Raw genomic sequence first — 16,179 nt, 5'->3', positions numbered from 1 at the left:
CCAATGGGTTCCACCCATCATTAACTCAAAGGAGTTGCACCATTTGTACATTTTAAATATTAACCCACTGAAAGGAATTATAATTGAGTTTAACACCTTAACTTAAAAAAATAATTATTTTGGTATCTTTGAGTATGAAATAGCACGGGCGATTCTGATTGGGTCTCCAGCCACATGAAATCACTTCCAGAGTTCTGTCAAAGAGCAATAATCGATTGGTTTCCTTTTTAATCAGGTTGTGAAAGGTGCACAATGCTCAGAGGTAAGTAACTCTCACCCCCATCAATCTCCGCAGTATATTATTTTGTTTCTGATCTGTAAAGCAATCCCCGGGGCATTTGCACCAGTGAATGATTGTTGGGGCACTGGACAGACACTCTCGATTGAGGCCCATTTCTTGAATTATTGTACAACTGATTCCAAGGAAACACGATACGCAGCATGCGAGCAGACGTAGTGCCGAGATATGTGGCCCAGGCTTCTCGCATGGCCTCTTCCCATGCTGTTTGGGAGCAAGTTGAAAATATTTCCATTCACTGGGACAAGGCTGTTCTTGTGACACTGCAATGTTTTTTTCAAACTTGCACCCCGTTAGTTTCAACTAGTTCCCCTGCACCTCTCGAAGCTGCAGCACGTCGGCCAGCAGCTCCATTTCGGGTAACTCGCAGTCCGGATGGGAGGAGGGGAGCCGGGCATGGTGGCCAGAGCGGGAGAAGCAGGCCATCACACGTGGAGCCGGCAACAGTGAGGAGGAGGCCGCGGTGACGAGGAGGACGGAGCGGCTGAGAGACATCGTGCTCCCACTGCCACGGGAAGCCATTGTATTGACTCTGAACGCGGCGCTGTATGTATAGCTGACGCGTCCCTACGGGGAACAAGCATTCCATTGTACTTGTTACATATGGCAAATAAATCGAATCTGAATCTGAGTTCATGGCTCAGTGTGTAGCACGCTCGCCTTTGAGCCAGAAGGTTGTGGGGTCAAGTCCCACTCCAGAGACTTTGAACATAAAATCCAGGCTGACACTCCCAGTGCAATACTCAGGGAGCGCTGCACTGTCGGAGGTTCCATCTTTCGGATGAGATGTTAAACTCAGGCTCTGACAGCTCTCTCAGGTGGATGTCGAAGATCCCATGGCACTATTTGAAGAAGAGCAGGAGAGTTATCCCTAATGTCCTGGCCAATGTTTATCCCTCAAACAACCGATAGACTGGTCATTCCTATTGTTGGCTGTGGGATCTTGCTGTGTTTTTATGCCATGTTTCCTCCTTGAGAGAATCTGAGTGCTGTCTCTGAGCCCTCTCCATCTTCTATAAGCGTTCTGCATCTTCACTAGCTGCTCCTCCACAGTCCTGAGTGCAATATTGACATTTTACTTCATGGTTTCTTTCCTTCCATCCTGTTGTGTGTTGATTGGTCAATGGTCCTCCAGCCCTACAACCACCCGAGATCTCTGCGCTCCTCCAATTCTGCCCTCTTGAACATCCCCGATTGTAATCGCTCCCCCATTGGCGGCCGTGCCTTCAGCTGCCTGGGCCCTAAGCTCTGGAAATCCCTCCCTAAACCTCTCCGCCTCTGTCTCCTCCTTTAAGACGCTCCTTAAAACCCTCCTCTTGGACCAAGCTCACCTGTCCTAATATCTCCTTCTGTGGCTCGGTGTCAAATTTTGTTTGATAATCGCTCCTGTGAAGCACCGTGGGATGTTTCACTATGTTAGAGGTGCTATATAAATGCAAGTTCTTGTTGTTTGTTTGGGCTCCTTTCAGAATATGGACTATTTCACAACCCTTCTCTTTTGGGAAAAGCTGAGGCACTTTCTTCAAGATGACCCCACAGGAATGGAACAAGTGTCATGTGACTCTTTCAAAACGTCCTATTGGACAGCGCTTTTTAATACCACACATGAGTAAAGTACGTTTCACAGGCATTTCAGTGGAATCGGCCTTTTAGGTCAAAGTTGTTACTGTTAGTAGTTTGTGTAACTGTCCTCGTATACCTACGTCAGGAGAGGTTTCATTTACTATGGTTATTTTATGTTTAGGGATCATAGCATGGAATCCCTTGGTCGACCGTCTGCCTATGTTGGAAATTTTTATTTATTTGTTCATGAGATGTGGGCGTCGCTGGCAAGGCCGGAATTTACTGCTCATCCTTAATTGCCCATGAGAAGGTGGTGATGAGCCGCTGCCTTGAACCGCTGCAGTCCGTGTGGTGAAGGTGCTCCCAGCGTGCTGTTAGGGAGGGAGTTCCAGGATTGTGACCCAAATTCCAGGATTTGGAATGTGTGGGAGTGTTTAGGAGGCTGCTTGATTTGGGTAAACATTGAAATCCATTGACATACAGGTGCAAAATCAGGCTCAAGTTCCCGTAAGATGAGTAGTGATTTAATGTATAGAAACCTGGACTTGGAGCATGGATGTGAGAACGTTCTCGGAGCGAGACTGGACACGCTGACTTGTTACCGCAAGGCCATTCCAGATCAATCACCTCGATACCTTGTCGATGTTGACAGGTTGTATCTCTCTTATTTTACTATATAAGTATAATCTTTGTATTTTAACTTTTTGGCTTGTAGCGTCTTTTGTAACTGCAATAAAGCAAATATTTTGAGCAAGGCTCCCTCTAGTCTAATCACCAAAGATTGAATCCAATATAAATTACTCACACCACAATGACTTTTTCTAGAAAGCAAATGATTTAAAAGTAGGGGGTAGTAATTGTGTATCATCCAATATTGTGCACAGACATTGTGGCCAATTTACCAATGACAAAAGATATTCCAAGTGGATGCAGTGACCTCTGTCCAGGAGACAATAGTGCAGTTGTCAGACTGCCTTCTATTGAAAAACAAAAGCTAAATACTGTGGATGCTGGAAATCTGAAATAAAAACAGAAAAGGCTGGAAATACTCAGCGGGTCAGGCAGCATCTGTGGAGAGAGAAACAGAGTTAACGTTTCAGGTCGATGACCCTTCGTCAGAACTGGAAACTGTTGGAGATGGAACAGGTTTTTAAGCAAGTGTAGGGGCTGGGAGAGGGGGGAGGGAAGAACAAAAGGGAAGGTCTGTGATAGGATGGAAGGCAGGAGAGATTAAATGACAAAAGGGATGATGGTGCGAGGCAAAAGGAGATGGTAATGGGACAAGTAAAGAAACAAAAGATGGGTCTAGAGGAGGTGTAAATGGCAACAGCAGAATCATCAACAGCTGCCTTCCGAAAAAATGGGGGCCGAGGTTATGGTTTGAAATTGTTGAACTCGATGTTGAGTCTGGAAGGCCAGGGGGGTGTACGGGTTCATTCTGGATGAATGAGCTAGAATTGGTCGAACAGCCTCTCTCACCTGTACCTGTTGTGATCAGGAGCCAGTGAAGAGCAGCCTCTGACCCTGGGATTGATCTCCTGATTGGAGCTGCCCAGTGCCACGTAAATCAGAACTTGTTTGTAGAGCGTTTAAAGGGAAACAAAGTGCCTTTCAGCCTCTGATTTGGAGCCACTTGTGCAAAAAGCAACATCCGATCAGCTCGAGCACATCGACATCCATTGGGGATTGTTAGCGGCTGACCTGGGAGTGCAGTGAGCAGCGACGCCCGACCAGAGCGGACCTGCGTGAGGTAGAGGCAGCGCGGCAACTTTAAAAGGAGGGGCGAGGCGAGGCCCGACCACAGCGGCTGACCTGGGAGTGCAGTGAGCAGCGACGCCCGACCAGAGCGGACCTGCGTGAGGTAGAGGCAGCGCGGCAACTTTAAAAGGAGGGGCGAGGCGAGGCATACCAATTCAACAGCAGGGGAGAGAGGTAAAAAGTAATCGAAGTGTGACGTCACCAGGAAGGAGGTAAGTGATTGGTTGGATTGGTTGGTGAGTATTTCTTCTTTTTATTACAATCTTAAATTCTGCAGTTTTTTTCTAGGGTCTCTGTGCTGTAGTGGAGACAGTTGGTAAACCATTTAACTGGTGTAATTAGAGGGATTGATTTAATTTAAATCCAATTAATTAAAGGGGATACTAGCATCTATAATCGGGAAGAGGGTGTCCATAACTAACAATAAAAAATTTTAAAATTAATTACATAGAATGGAGCAGGTGATGTGTTACCGTTGTGAGATGTGGGAGCCGATAGACCCCATTGAGGCTAACGGTGAGTACATCTGTGACAAGTGTCTGCTGCTACAGGATCTCCAGCTCCGTGTTGATGAGCTGGAGTCTGAGCTTCAGATACTGCGACACATCAGGGAAGGGGAGAAGTACCTGGACTCTATGTATCAGGAGGTGGTCACACCTATGAAGTTAATTAATTCAGATGTAGCCCATGGCCAGGGTCAGGACGGTGTGAATACGAGTGAGGCAGGTACGGGGAACCAGGAGGTAGTGTTGGAGGAGCCGCAGCCCTTGCTCTTGACCAACAGGTTCGAGGTTCTTACTCCCTGTGGGGACGGGAGCAGGGGCTGCAGGGAGGATGAGCAACCTGGCCACAGCACCGTGGAATGGGGGGCCATTCAAGAGGGGGGAGTAAATAGAAATGTTGTAGTGGTAGGGGATAGTATTATTAGGGGGATAGATAGAGTTCTCTGCAGCCAAGAACGAGAGTCCCGTAGGCTGTGTTGCCTACCCGGTGCCAGGGTTAAGGACATCTCCTCTGGGCTGGAAAGAAACTTGCAGTGGGAGGGGGTGGATCCAGTCGTCGTGGTCCATGTTGGTACAAACGACATAGATAGGACTAGGAAGCCGGTTCTGTTAAAGGAGTATGAGCAGCTAGGGGACAAATTAAAAAACAGAACCTCAAGGGTAATAATCTCTGGATTATTACCTGAGCCACGAGCAAATTTGGCTAGGACAAATAAAATCAGAGAGTTAAATGCGTGGCTCAAAGACTGGTGTGGGAGAAATGGGTTTTGCTTCCTGGGACACTGGCACCAGTACTGGGGCAGGAGGGAGCTGTTCCGTTGGGACGGGCTTCACTTGGCCAGTGCTGGGACTAGGGTCCTGGCGGATCATATAACTAGGGCTGTAGAGAGGGCTTTAAACTAACTAGTGGGGGGGAGGTTCCTAGAGAGCAAATAATACAAATGACAACAGAGAAGGTCATAGACTTAGGTAGCAGTGGGGAAATGAAAAACCAGAGCGTGTCAGGAAGGGGCAGAAGGTATGGAGTAAAAGGTAAAGTAATAAAAAGGGCAAAAGCAGGAACTAAGTGTCAAAAAACACATTTGGAAGTTCTCTATCTGAATGCACGTAGCATTCGTAACAAAATAGATGAGTTAATGGCACAAATAGCTACATATGGGTATGATCTTGTGGCCATTACAGAAACATGGCTGCAGGGTGACAATGCCTGGGAATTAAACATACCAGGTTATTTAATGATCAGGAAGGACAGGCAGGAAGGCAGGGGAGGTGGGGTGGCTATGTTAATAAAGGAAGGAATCACTGTAATACAGAGAAATGATATTGGGTCAAAAGATCCGGATAATGAAACAGTTTGGGTGGAGATAAGGAATAATAAGGGGAAAAAAACACTAGTGGGTGTAGTCTATAGGCCTCCGAACAGTTGCAACTCGGTTGGACGGAGTATCAATCAGGAAATAGTTGAGGCTTGTAATAAGGGAACATCTATAATTATGGGGGATTTTAACTATCATATTAACTGGACAAATCAAATTGGGCAGGGCTGCCTTGAGGATGAGTTCATTGAGTGTATTAGGGATGGGTTTCTTGAGCAGTATGTAACTGAACCGACCAGGGGGCAAGCAACCTTAGATCTGGTCCTGTGTAACGAGACAGGATTAATTAAAAATGTCCAAGTAAAGGATCCCCTTGGAATGAGTGACCATAACATGGTTGAATTCCATGTTCAATTAGAGGGTGAGGAGGTTGTATCTCAAACAAGCGTACAAAGCTTGAATAAAGGAGACTATGAAGGTATGAGAGCAGAATTGAGCAAAGTGGATTGGGAAAATAGATTAAAGGGTAAGACGATACATGATCAGTGGTGTACATTTAAGGAGTTATTTTACAACTTCCAAAAAAAGTATATTCCACTGAGAAGAAAAGGGTGTAAAAGAAAAGACAGCCATCCGTGGCTAAGTAAAGAAATTAAGGATAGTATTCGACTAAAAACAAGGGCATATAAGGTAGCCAAATCTAGTGGGAGGATAGAGGATTGGGAAAACTTTAAAAGACAGCAAAAAATAACAAAAAGATTGATTAGGAAAGGGAAGATAGATTATGAAAGTAAATTAGCAAGAAATATAAAAACAGATAGTAAGAGTTTTTATAGTTATATAAAAAGAAAAAGGGTGGCTAAAGTAAATGTTGGTCCCTTAGAGGATGAGACCGGGAAATTAACGGTGGGAAATATGGAGATGGCAAAAACACTGAATGAATATTTTGTATCAGTCTTTACAGTAGAGGACACCAAGAATATCCCAACACTTGACAAGCAGGGGGCTATAGGGGGGGAGGAGATAAACACGATCAAAATCACTAAGGAAGTGGTACTCGGTAAAATAATGGGACTCAAGGCGGATAAATCGCCTGGACCTGATGGCTTACATCCAAGGGTCTTGAGGGAAGTGGCGGCAGGGATTGTGGATGCATTGGTAATAATCTTCCAAAACTCCCTGGACTCAGCAAAGGTCCCAGCAGACTGGAAAACTGCTAATGTAACACCCTTATTTAAAAAGGGCAGTAGACAGAAGGCTGGAAACTATAGACCGGTTAGCCTAACATCTGTGGTAGGTAAAATTTTGGAGTCCATTATTAAGGAGACAGTAACAGGACATTTGGATAATCATAGTTTAATAAGACAAAGTCAGCATGGTTTTATGAAGGGGAAGTCATGTTTGACAAATTTGCTGGAGTTCTTTGAGGAAGTAACATACAGGGTGGATAAAGGTGAACCAGTGGACGTAGTGTATTTAGACTTCCAAAAGGCATTTGACAAGGTGCCACACAAAAGATTATTGCTTAAGATAAAAAATCACGGGATTGGGGGTAATATTCTGGCATGGATAGAGGATTGGCTATCTAACAGAAGGCAGAGAGTTGGGATAAATGGTTCCTTCTCAGACTGGCAATCAGTAACCAGTGGTGTTCCGCAGGGGTCAGTGCTGGGTCCCCAACTCTTTACAATCTATATTAACGATTTGGAGGAGGGGACCGAGTGTAACATATCAAAGTTTGCAGATGATACTAAGATGGGAGGGAAAGTAGTGAGAGAGGAGGACATAAAAAACCTGCAAGGGGACATAGACAGGCTAAGTAAGTGGGCAGAGACTTGGCAGATGGAATACAATACTGGAAAGTGTGAGGTTATGCACTTTGGCAGGAAAAATCGTAGAGCAAGTTATTATCTTAATGGCAAGAAACTGGAAAGTACTGAAGTACAAAGGGATCTGGGGGTCCTGGTGCACGAAACTCAAAAGGTTAGTATGCAGGTGCAGCAAGTGATTAAGAAGGCCAATGGAATGTTGGCTTTCATTGCTAGGGGGATAGAATATAAAAATAGGGAGGTATTGCTTCAGTTGTACAAGGTATTGGTGAGACCGCACCTGGAATACTGCATACAGTTTTGGTGTCCATACTTAAGAAAAGACATACTTGCTCTCGAGTCAGTACAAAGAAGGTTCACTCGGTTAATCCCGGGGATGAGGGGATGGACATATGAGGAGAGGTTGAGTAGATTGGGTCTCTACTCATTGGAGTTCAGAAGAATGAGAGGCGATCTTATTGAAACATATAAGATTGTGAAGGGGTTGGATCGGGTGGATGCGGGGAGGATGTTCCAGATGATGGGTGAAACTAGAACTAGGGGGCATAGTCTTAGAATAAGGGGCTGCTCTTTCAAAACTGAGATGAGGAGGAACTACTTCACTCAGAGGGTGGTAGGTCCATGGAATATGCTGCCCCAAAAAGCTGTCGAAGCTACATCATTACATAAATTTAAAACAGAAATAGACAGTTTCCTAGAAGAAAAGGGAATTAAGGGTTACGGGGAGAGGGCAGGAATTTGGACATGAGTTTAGGTGCGGATCGGTCATGGCCCTGTGGGTAGCGGAGCGGGCCCAGGGGCCGTGTAGCCTGATCCTGCTCTTGTTTCGTGTGTCTAATTCTGTTAGATTCAGGAGATAGTCCTGTCATAGTGGATTGGCGGTTAGGATCAGATCAGCCATGATCTTATTGAATGGCGGAGCAGGCTCGAGGGGCCAATTGGCCTACTCCTGCTCCTATTTCATAAGTTCTTAAGTTCTTAAGTTACCAATGCCTTCATCAGGGAGAAAATGTAGTTTAAAAGCTACTTCTCCGCTGCTTCACTTTAAAAAAAAATCTTTATTCTCCTTGATATCTGAGGCGCTATTAATAATGTGGATTAATGGCCACATTAATGGACTCCGTTATCTGGGAAATTTCACATTGATTTTCCTCCTTACAGAGAGGAGGAAGGTCTTTGTCTATTAAAAGCCCGGAGTGAAATGGGTTTGGACCAGCAGTGCTTCAGGTCGCAGTTGGTAAACACCATTCAACAGCAGAGAGCTGACCCAGCGTGTGAGCACCCTGCTCACACCCCAGCAACACCAGCTACCCTGCTGAAGTTTGAGAGGAAGACTTGTTATTAAAACAATGTAGAGGGGGCGTTGGGCTGGATTTAGTGCAATCTCCACCTTGCCTCGAGGGGTCAAATGTTCCTCCTCCTGAGCACTGGCACCTTAATAAAAAACAAACCAGATACAGAGAAGTCCCTGAGACAAAAGCTAAATACTGCGGATGCTGGAAATCTGAACTAAAAACAGAAAATGCTGGCAACACTCAGCAGGTCAGGCAGCATCTGTGTGGAGAGAGAAACAGAGTTAACATTTCAGGTCAATAACCTTTTGTCAGAACTGGCAAAAGTTGGAGATGTAACAGGTATTAAGTAAATAGAGAGGCTGGGAAAGGGGGAGGGGAGGAAAGAATAAAAGGGAAGGTCTGTGATAGGGTGGAGGGCAAAAGAAGATGGTAATGGGACAAGTAAAGAAACAAAAGATAGGTCTAGAGGAGGTGTAAATGGCAACAGCGGAATCATTACCAGCACCTGCTGCCCGAAAAATGGCAGCAGAGAAGAGTCAGTTGATCGGTCTGCCTGTCTCATTTCTCATTCTGAGCCTAGACACTCTCTCCCCCTCAACCACCACCATCACTGTCTCATCCACAGCAACTTGGCTCCGCACCTCATCACAGCCTGATCCAGACATGGACGCAAGGGCTGAATGCCAGAGGAGCAGTGGGAGTAGCTGATCTCGACATCAAGGCAGCATTCCACCGAGCGTGGCACCAAGGAGCCCCCCAAAACTATGGCCAATGGGCTTGGGCTGACAAGCGGCAGATAACATGAGTGCCACATAATGACCATGTAAAACAATGTTACCATTGACCAGAAGCTGAATTGGACCAACCACACTATTGCTACAAGAACCGCACAGAGGCTGGGTAATCTGCGGCAAGTGACTCAACTCTTGACCTCTCAAAACCTCTCCACCATCTACAAGGCTCAAGTCAGGATTGTGATGGAACAGCTCCAACAACACTCAAGAATTTTGACACCATGCAGAACAGAGGAATTTGCTTAATTGGTGTTCCTGCCATTGGAATCCAGCCCCTACCTTACCAACGCACTGTGGCTGCAGGAAGTGCGATCTACTGGAGGCACTTGAGAAGCTCAGCAAGTTTATTCAACAGCACCACTCTCACCTACAATATCTATCAACCACTAATGTTGTGGGAACACCATCACCTCCAAGTCACACACCATCCTGACTTGGACACCCATCACCGTTTCTTCAGCATCGCTGGGTCAGAAACCTCGCGTTCCCTCCCTGACACTGTCATGGAAGCTTCATCATCACAAAGACTGCAGGGGTTCAAAGAGAAGACCCACCACCACCTTCTCAGAGTGACTAAGGGAGGGCAATAATTCTGCCCTTTCCTGGATCATCCACATCCAAGTACAGTAAACTGCAAGGATCGGATGGAGTCCCATTCAAGCAGCCTTCGGCATTTTGTGAATAAGCCTTGAAAAGGAATGTTCATAAACTGACCTAAAACCAAGAACTAGATGCAAATTGTAATATAGCATCTTGAGTACCAGCTTAGGCCAGTTGGTCACATTCTCGCCTTAGATTGTGGTGGATCTGAGCCCCCATCCCAGGACTTGAGGCCAGAACCTAGGCTGACACTCCAGTGCAGCGCTGAGGGAGTGCTACATTGTTGAAGATGCTGTCTACCCATTCAGGTGGACATAGAAGATCCCATGTCACTATATGGAGAAGAGCGGGGAGTTCTCCTGGTGTCCTGGCCAACATTGCTTGCTCAACCAATGCCAGCGGAGGCAGATCAACTGGTTATTTATTTTGTTACTATGTGTGGGATCTATCCTACCGAGTAACGGGCATTGCGCTTCCAAATAATCAATTGTGCTTAAAGCCTTCTGAAATGTTTCTGAGGGATGTGATAGTTGCTGTATAAAGACAATTAAGCTTCATTCACGATCTATAAACTCTCAATGTTATGGAGGCAAACACAACAGCCATTTTGATCACAACTCACCCACCAACAACAATGAGTAACCGGTCAGCCTGTGTTGGGTGGTATTGGTCGAGGAATGTTGGCAAGAACACCAGGCGGACTTCCTGCTCTTCAACTAGAGCCTCAGATTTGTTTAATGCCCATCTGAACAGGCAATGGGGCCTTGGTTAAACATCTCATTGAAGGACAACACTGCTGGAGTGTTAAGCCTGGAATATGTGGAGTGGGGCTTGAACCCATAATCTTCTAAAGGTGTCAGCCATGAGGCAGAAGGTTGTAGGTTCAAGTCCTACTCCAGAGAATTGAGCACAAAATCTAGGCTGACACGCCAGTGCTGCACTGAGGGAGCGCCGCACTGTCGGAGGGGCAGCACTGAGGGAGCGCCGCACTGTCGGAGGGGCAGTACTGAGAGAGCACCGCACTGTCGGAGGGGCAGGACTGAAGGAGCGCCGCACTGTCAGAGGGGCAGTACTGAGGGAGCACCGCACTGTCGGAGGGGCAGGACTGAAGGAGCGCCGCACTGTCGGAGGGGCGCCGCACTGTCGGAGGGGCGGTACTGAGGGAATGCTGCACTGTTGGAGGGGTAGTACTGAGGGAGCACCACACTATCGGAGGGGCAGTACTGAGGGAGCGCTGCACTGTCGGAGGGGCAGTACTGAGGGAGCACCGCACTGTCGGAGGGGCAGTACTGAGGGAGCACTGCACTGTGAGAGGGGCAGTACTGAGGGAGCACCGCACTGTCGGAGGGGCAGTACTGAGGGAGCGCCGCACTGTTGGAGGGGCGGTACTGAGGGAGCGCCGCACTGTCGGAGGGGCGGTACTGAGGGAGCGCCGCACTGTCGGAGGGGCGGTACTGAGGGAGCGCTGCACTGTCGGAGGTACCCTCTCTTGGATGAGATGTTAGACCGAAGCCCCGTCTGCTCTCCCAGGTGGACGTAAAAGATCCCACGGCCACTATTCGAAGAAGAGCAGGGGAGTTATCCCCGGTGTCCTGGGGCCAATATTTATCCCAACATCATTAAAACAGATTTTGTGGTAATTATCACATTGTTGTTTGTGGGAGCTTGCTGTGCATTGATTGGCTGCGGCGTTTCCCACATTACAACAGTGACTATACTTCAGAAAGTGCTTCATTGGCTGTGAAGCACTTTGGGATGTCCTGAGGGTGAAAGTTGCTGTGGAAATGCAAGTTCTTTCTTTGAGGAAGAGGTGTGAGTGCAAACTGACCCTTAGAAATAATCAAGAGATTTGGAGCAGCTTTTAAAGCACTCGGAGGGATAAGGAAATAGAGAAGGGCCTAGCTGAGTATTGGAGGTAGTTTACAAGATGAATGAATTGTTTCTCTGGAAGGTAAGCAGCTGAATCTCCGAGTGTTGCAGCTTGAGGGTGCTGCTGCTCTCTGCTGGTTACCAACAGTATGTTCCAGAATGTTCCAAGCTCAGAAAGGAACAAATGTTTTGCCTAACAAGTTTCCATGTGACAGCCTTAGTTGGGCCGGAGCGGTTCCGTCAGGGAGTCGGAGCAGTGTCAGAGGTGAATCTGCTTCCCAGATCCCTGTCGCTGGTCCCTGGATCTCGTCTCCCAGCTTGTTGGGAATTCCTGTTCTTAAAGACAGAATTTACTGTCAGGAATATAGACCTTGCGTTGCCCGGGTTACCAGCTGTGTAAATCGATGTATTCTACACCTTAAAGAAGCCTTTAATTAATTTCTGAAGTATTAATAGTTCATACATTAAGAATTTTATATTAATTATTATGCTATAACTATTTATAGTGGAAGAAGTTATGTTTACTGAGGGCTGAATATTAAGAACTGCTCTGGTAAAACTGGTTAGTAATTTTTTAGCTATAGATATTCAGGTTAATTTATAACTAGCAGTTGCCATGATCCAGGTGAACAAGTTAGGGTGCTCCAAGTGGAAGTGTGTGAAATCAGACTTGGCCATCTAATTGTAAAATGACAAATCAGCATGAGTCATTCCAGACAGACCATTGAGAAAACCTCCATACATTTATTCAATCCCGTTCACAGAACAAATGTCCCAAGGGGTTTTACAGGGGATTGGAGTACATGGAGCAGGACGTGGTTACAGGAGAGCTTTGGGGAGATCATTGCTGATCACAGGGTTTGAGGGAGGGAGGGAGACCACAGATTGCAGAGGTAGGGTGAGACGAGGCCATGGAGGGATTTAAAACATCAGTGCACTGGGGGTGGTGGCTGAGGCCAGTGGGCAGAGGGGAAGCTGTGGGACTCGGTGTGAAATGAGACACAGATGGCAGAGTCCCAGGTGAGCTGAACTTTATGGAGTGCGAGAGGCTTGGCTGGGAAAACATTGGAGAAATCAGACCTTGAGGTGTCGGAGACTTTGAGGCGATTGGGACCTAGGCAGGTGGAAATGGGTAGGTTAGGGTTAGGTGGGGTTTGAAGATCAACTCAGCTAAGGGTCTAACAGGAGCTCAGGATGAGACAGGACCAGATTCAGCCCCAGTGAATAGCCGAGAAGAGGGGGAAAATATCTTCGTCTGAAATACACGGCTTCTGGAGGGAGCAGAACAGGATGACTCGGTCCTGATAAATGATAGTGATGTAAATGGTCTGGTCTGGTCTATGTGCAATCAATTTATAAAGTCATTGTCATGGGCGAGTCTCCTGTTACTATCTCCAATCTGCACTTGCATGCATTCTACCTAAATAGTTGCTGGGTATGTATCAGTGTGTACTATCTTAACCAATCATCAAACTTTACAGCACAGGAGAAGGCCATTCAGCCCATCGTGCCTGTGCTGGCCCTCTGAAAGAGCTATCCCCTTATTTCAATTCCCCGGCCTTGACATTTATTTATCCATTTTCCCCCACTGTTCCATGTCTTAACCCTCTGAGTAGAAACAAATTCTCCGAACCTCTTCCTTTGTTGTTTTGATAAATTTATGCCTTCTAGTAACCAACTCACCAGCCAATAGATTTTCCCTGCTAATTTTATAAAAACTCCTTTTGATTTTTAACAACATTTATCAGATTTCCTCTTAACCTTCTTTGTTTTGATGAGAAGAGCCCCAGTCTTTCATAACTAAAGCCTTTCATTCCTGGGGTCCTGCATCTTCTGCAGTGGTATGTTGCCTTTATTGCAAGGGGGTTGGAGTATAAGAGTGTGGTAAACCACTGTAGTTCACTGTGTTCACTGTTGTTGTTGTTGTTGTTGTCGTTCACTCTTGTTTCACTGTTGTGCCTGACTATGCCTCAGCTCACTCCGCCCCTGGGCTACCGAGTATAAGAGCGGCCGCATGGCAGCTCCTGGCATTCGGTCGTCCACTAGAGGCATAGTTCTGATCTGTCTGAAGTGCAATTCAGTAGTTAATAAAAGCCTGTTGTTCTGAACTCTGCCTAGCCTTTTATTAGAATTGATAGCGCATCAATTTTATTAACTACTGAAAAAAAAAACGATGCTGCAGATTCTTAAGATCAAGTGCCTGGAACTCGACCCGCAAGAACCGGACTCGACTGCTAAGTTCTCGCACTGGCTGCACTGTTTTGAGTCCTTTCTGACTGCATCCGGCGAGACCGTCACCGCCGATGCCGACAAGCTCAGGGTGCTGAACTCTAAAGTAAACCACCGAGCTTTTGCCCTTATCCGGGACGCTACGAGCTACCAGGGGGCTATCGACATCTTGAAGGAGCAATACGCACGCCCGGTCAACTATGTTTACGCAAGACATCTCCTGGGGTCTCGCAAACAACAGCCCGGGGAACCCACAGAAGCATACATACGGGCGCTGAAGGAACTCGGCCGAGCCTGCGAATGCAAGCAAGTAACAGCCACGGAACATACGGAGGAGCTCATCCGGGACGCCCTCGTGGCGGGCCTCAGGTCCACTCACACACGGCAGCGACTGCTGGAAAGTAGCGAGCTCGACCTGAAGAAGGCGATTTCACTCACCCTCTCGTTGGACGTAGCCCACCGGAACATGGAGGCCTACTCCCCGGACCGCGCGGCCGCCGCATGGATGCCGCAGCCGCCGCCACCTTGGGACGCAGCGCCGCCACGGGCCCTGGCCTCAACTGCTGCAGCGATGTCCCGCCCGAGCCAGAAATGTTATTTCTGTGGCCAAACCAAACACCCCAGGGCGTGCTGCCCTGCGAAAAACGCGGTCTGCTCTGCCTGCGGTAAGAAGGGACACTACGCTGGCGTCTGCAGAAGTCAGAAGACCCCTACCTCCAGCAGCGCCGCGTGCGATTCGTGGGAGCGGCCATCTTGCCTCCCTCCAGCCTCGTGGGGATCGGGATCGTCATGGGCGCCGCCATTTTGTCCTTCCTCTCCGACGCCGCCATCTTGTCTGCCATTCTGCCAACGGGCCCCCGACTCACCCACCGCCGCCTCACCGGGGTTCTACAGCGACGCTACCGACTCCACAGCGGCCTCCATCACGCTGGATCAATCCAGACCCCATCAGCTAGCCAGGTCCACGATGGACATCCAGGTAAATGGCCGCGCCACAACTTGCCTTTTTGATTCCGGGAGCACGGAGGGCTTCATACACCCTGATACAGTACGGCGCTATTCTCTCTCGGTCCGGCCAACGCGCCATCGGATCTCCATGGCCTCGAAATCCCACTCAGCAGACGTCGGCGGCTACTGCGTAGTGACCCTCTCGGTGAAGGGCTCCGTATATAAAAATGTAAAGCTATTCATCCTGCCACATCTCTGCGCTGCCGTTCTGCTGGGGTTGGACTTTCATTGTCACTTTAAGAGTGTCACCTTGACATACGGTGGACCTCTTCCCCCGCTCACTGTCTGCAACCAGCAGTTTTTAAATTGCCCGCCACGCCCCACCTGTAGTCTCTCCACCCTCAAAATCACCCCCCCCCCTGTTCGCCAACCTCACCCGCGACTGCAAGCCTATCGCCACAAAGAGCAGGCGATACAGCACCGGGGACAGATCCTTCATAAGATCTGAGGTGACGCGGCTCCTGAAAGAGGGGATTATTGAGGATAGTACCAGCCCCTGGCGAGCCCAGGTGGTAGTCGTTAAGACTGGCAACAAGCAGCGCCTGGTCATCGACTACAGCCAGACTATCAACAAGTACACCCAGTTGGACGCATACCCTCTCCCCCGCATAGCCGACATGGTTAATAAGATAGCGCAATACCGCGTTTTCTCGACCATTGACCTCAAGGCAGCATACCACCAAATCCCTATCCGCCCTGAGGACCGCCAGTACACAGCTTTCGAGGCAAACGGCCGCCTTTTTCACTTCCTCAGGGTTCCTTTTGGCGTCACCAACGGTGTCTCCGTCTTCCAGAGGGAGATGGACCGGATGGTCGACGAGAATGCGTTACAGGCCACGTTTCCCTACCTAGACAACGTGACCATCTGCGGCCATGACCTGCAGGACCATGACGCCAATCTTGATAAGTTCCTCCGCACGGCCCAACTCCTAAACCTCACGTACAACAAGGAAAAGTGCATATTCCGCACAGCCCGCCTCGCTATCCTTGGTTGCGTGGTGAAACACGGAGTCATCAGTCCTGACCCTGACCGGATGCGCCCGTTGATGGAACTTCCCCTGCCCCACTGTCTCAAGGCCCTCAAAAGGTGCCTGGGCTTCTTTTCCTATTACGCCCA

Source organism: Somniosus microcephalus, chromosome 29 (genome assembly GCF_052327205.1).
Source record: "Somniosus microcephalus isolate GS21.2 chromosome 29, FLI_Smic_1.0, whole genome shotgun sequence".
Taxonomy (NCBI): domain Eukaryota; kingdom Metazoa; phylum Chordata; class Chondrichthyes; order Squaliformes; family Somniosidae; genus Somniosus; species Somniosus microcephalus.
Note: the sequence above shows the minus strand (reverse complement) of the source record.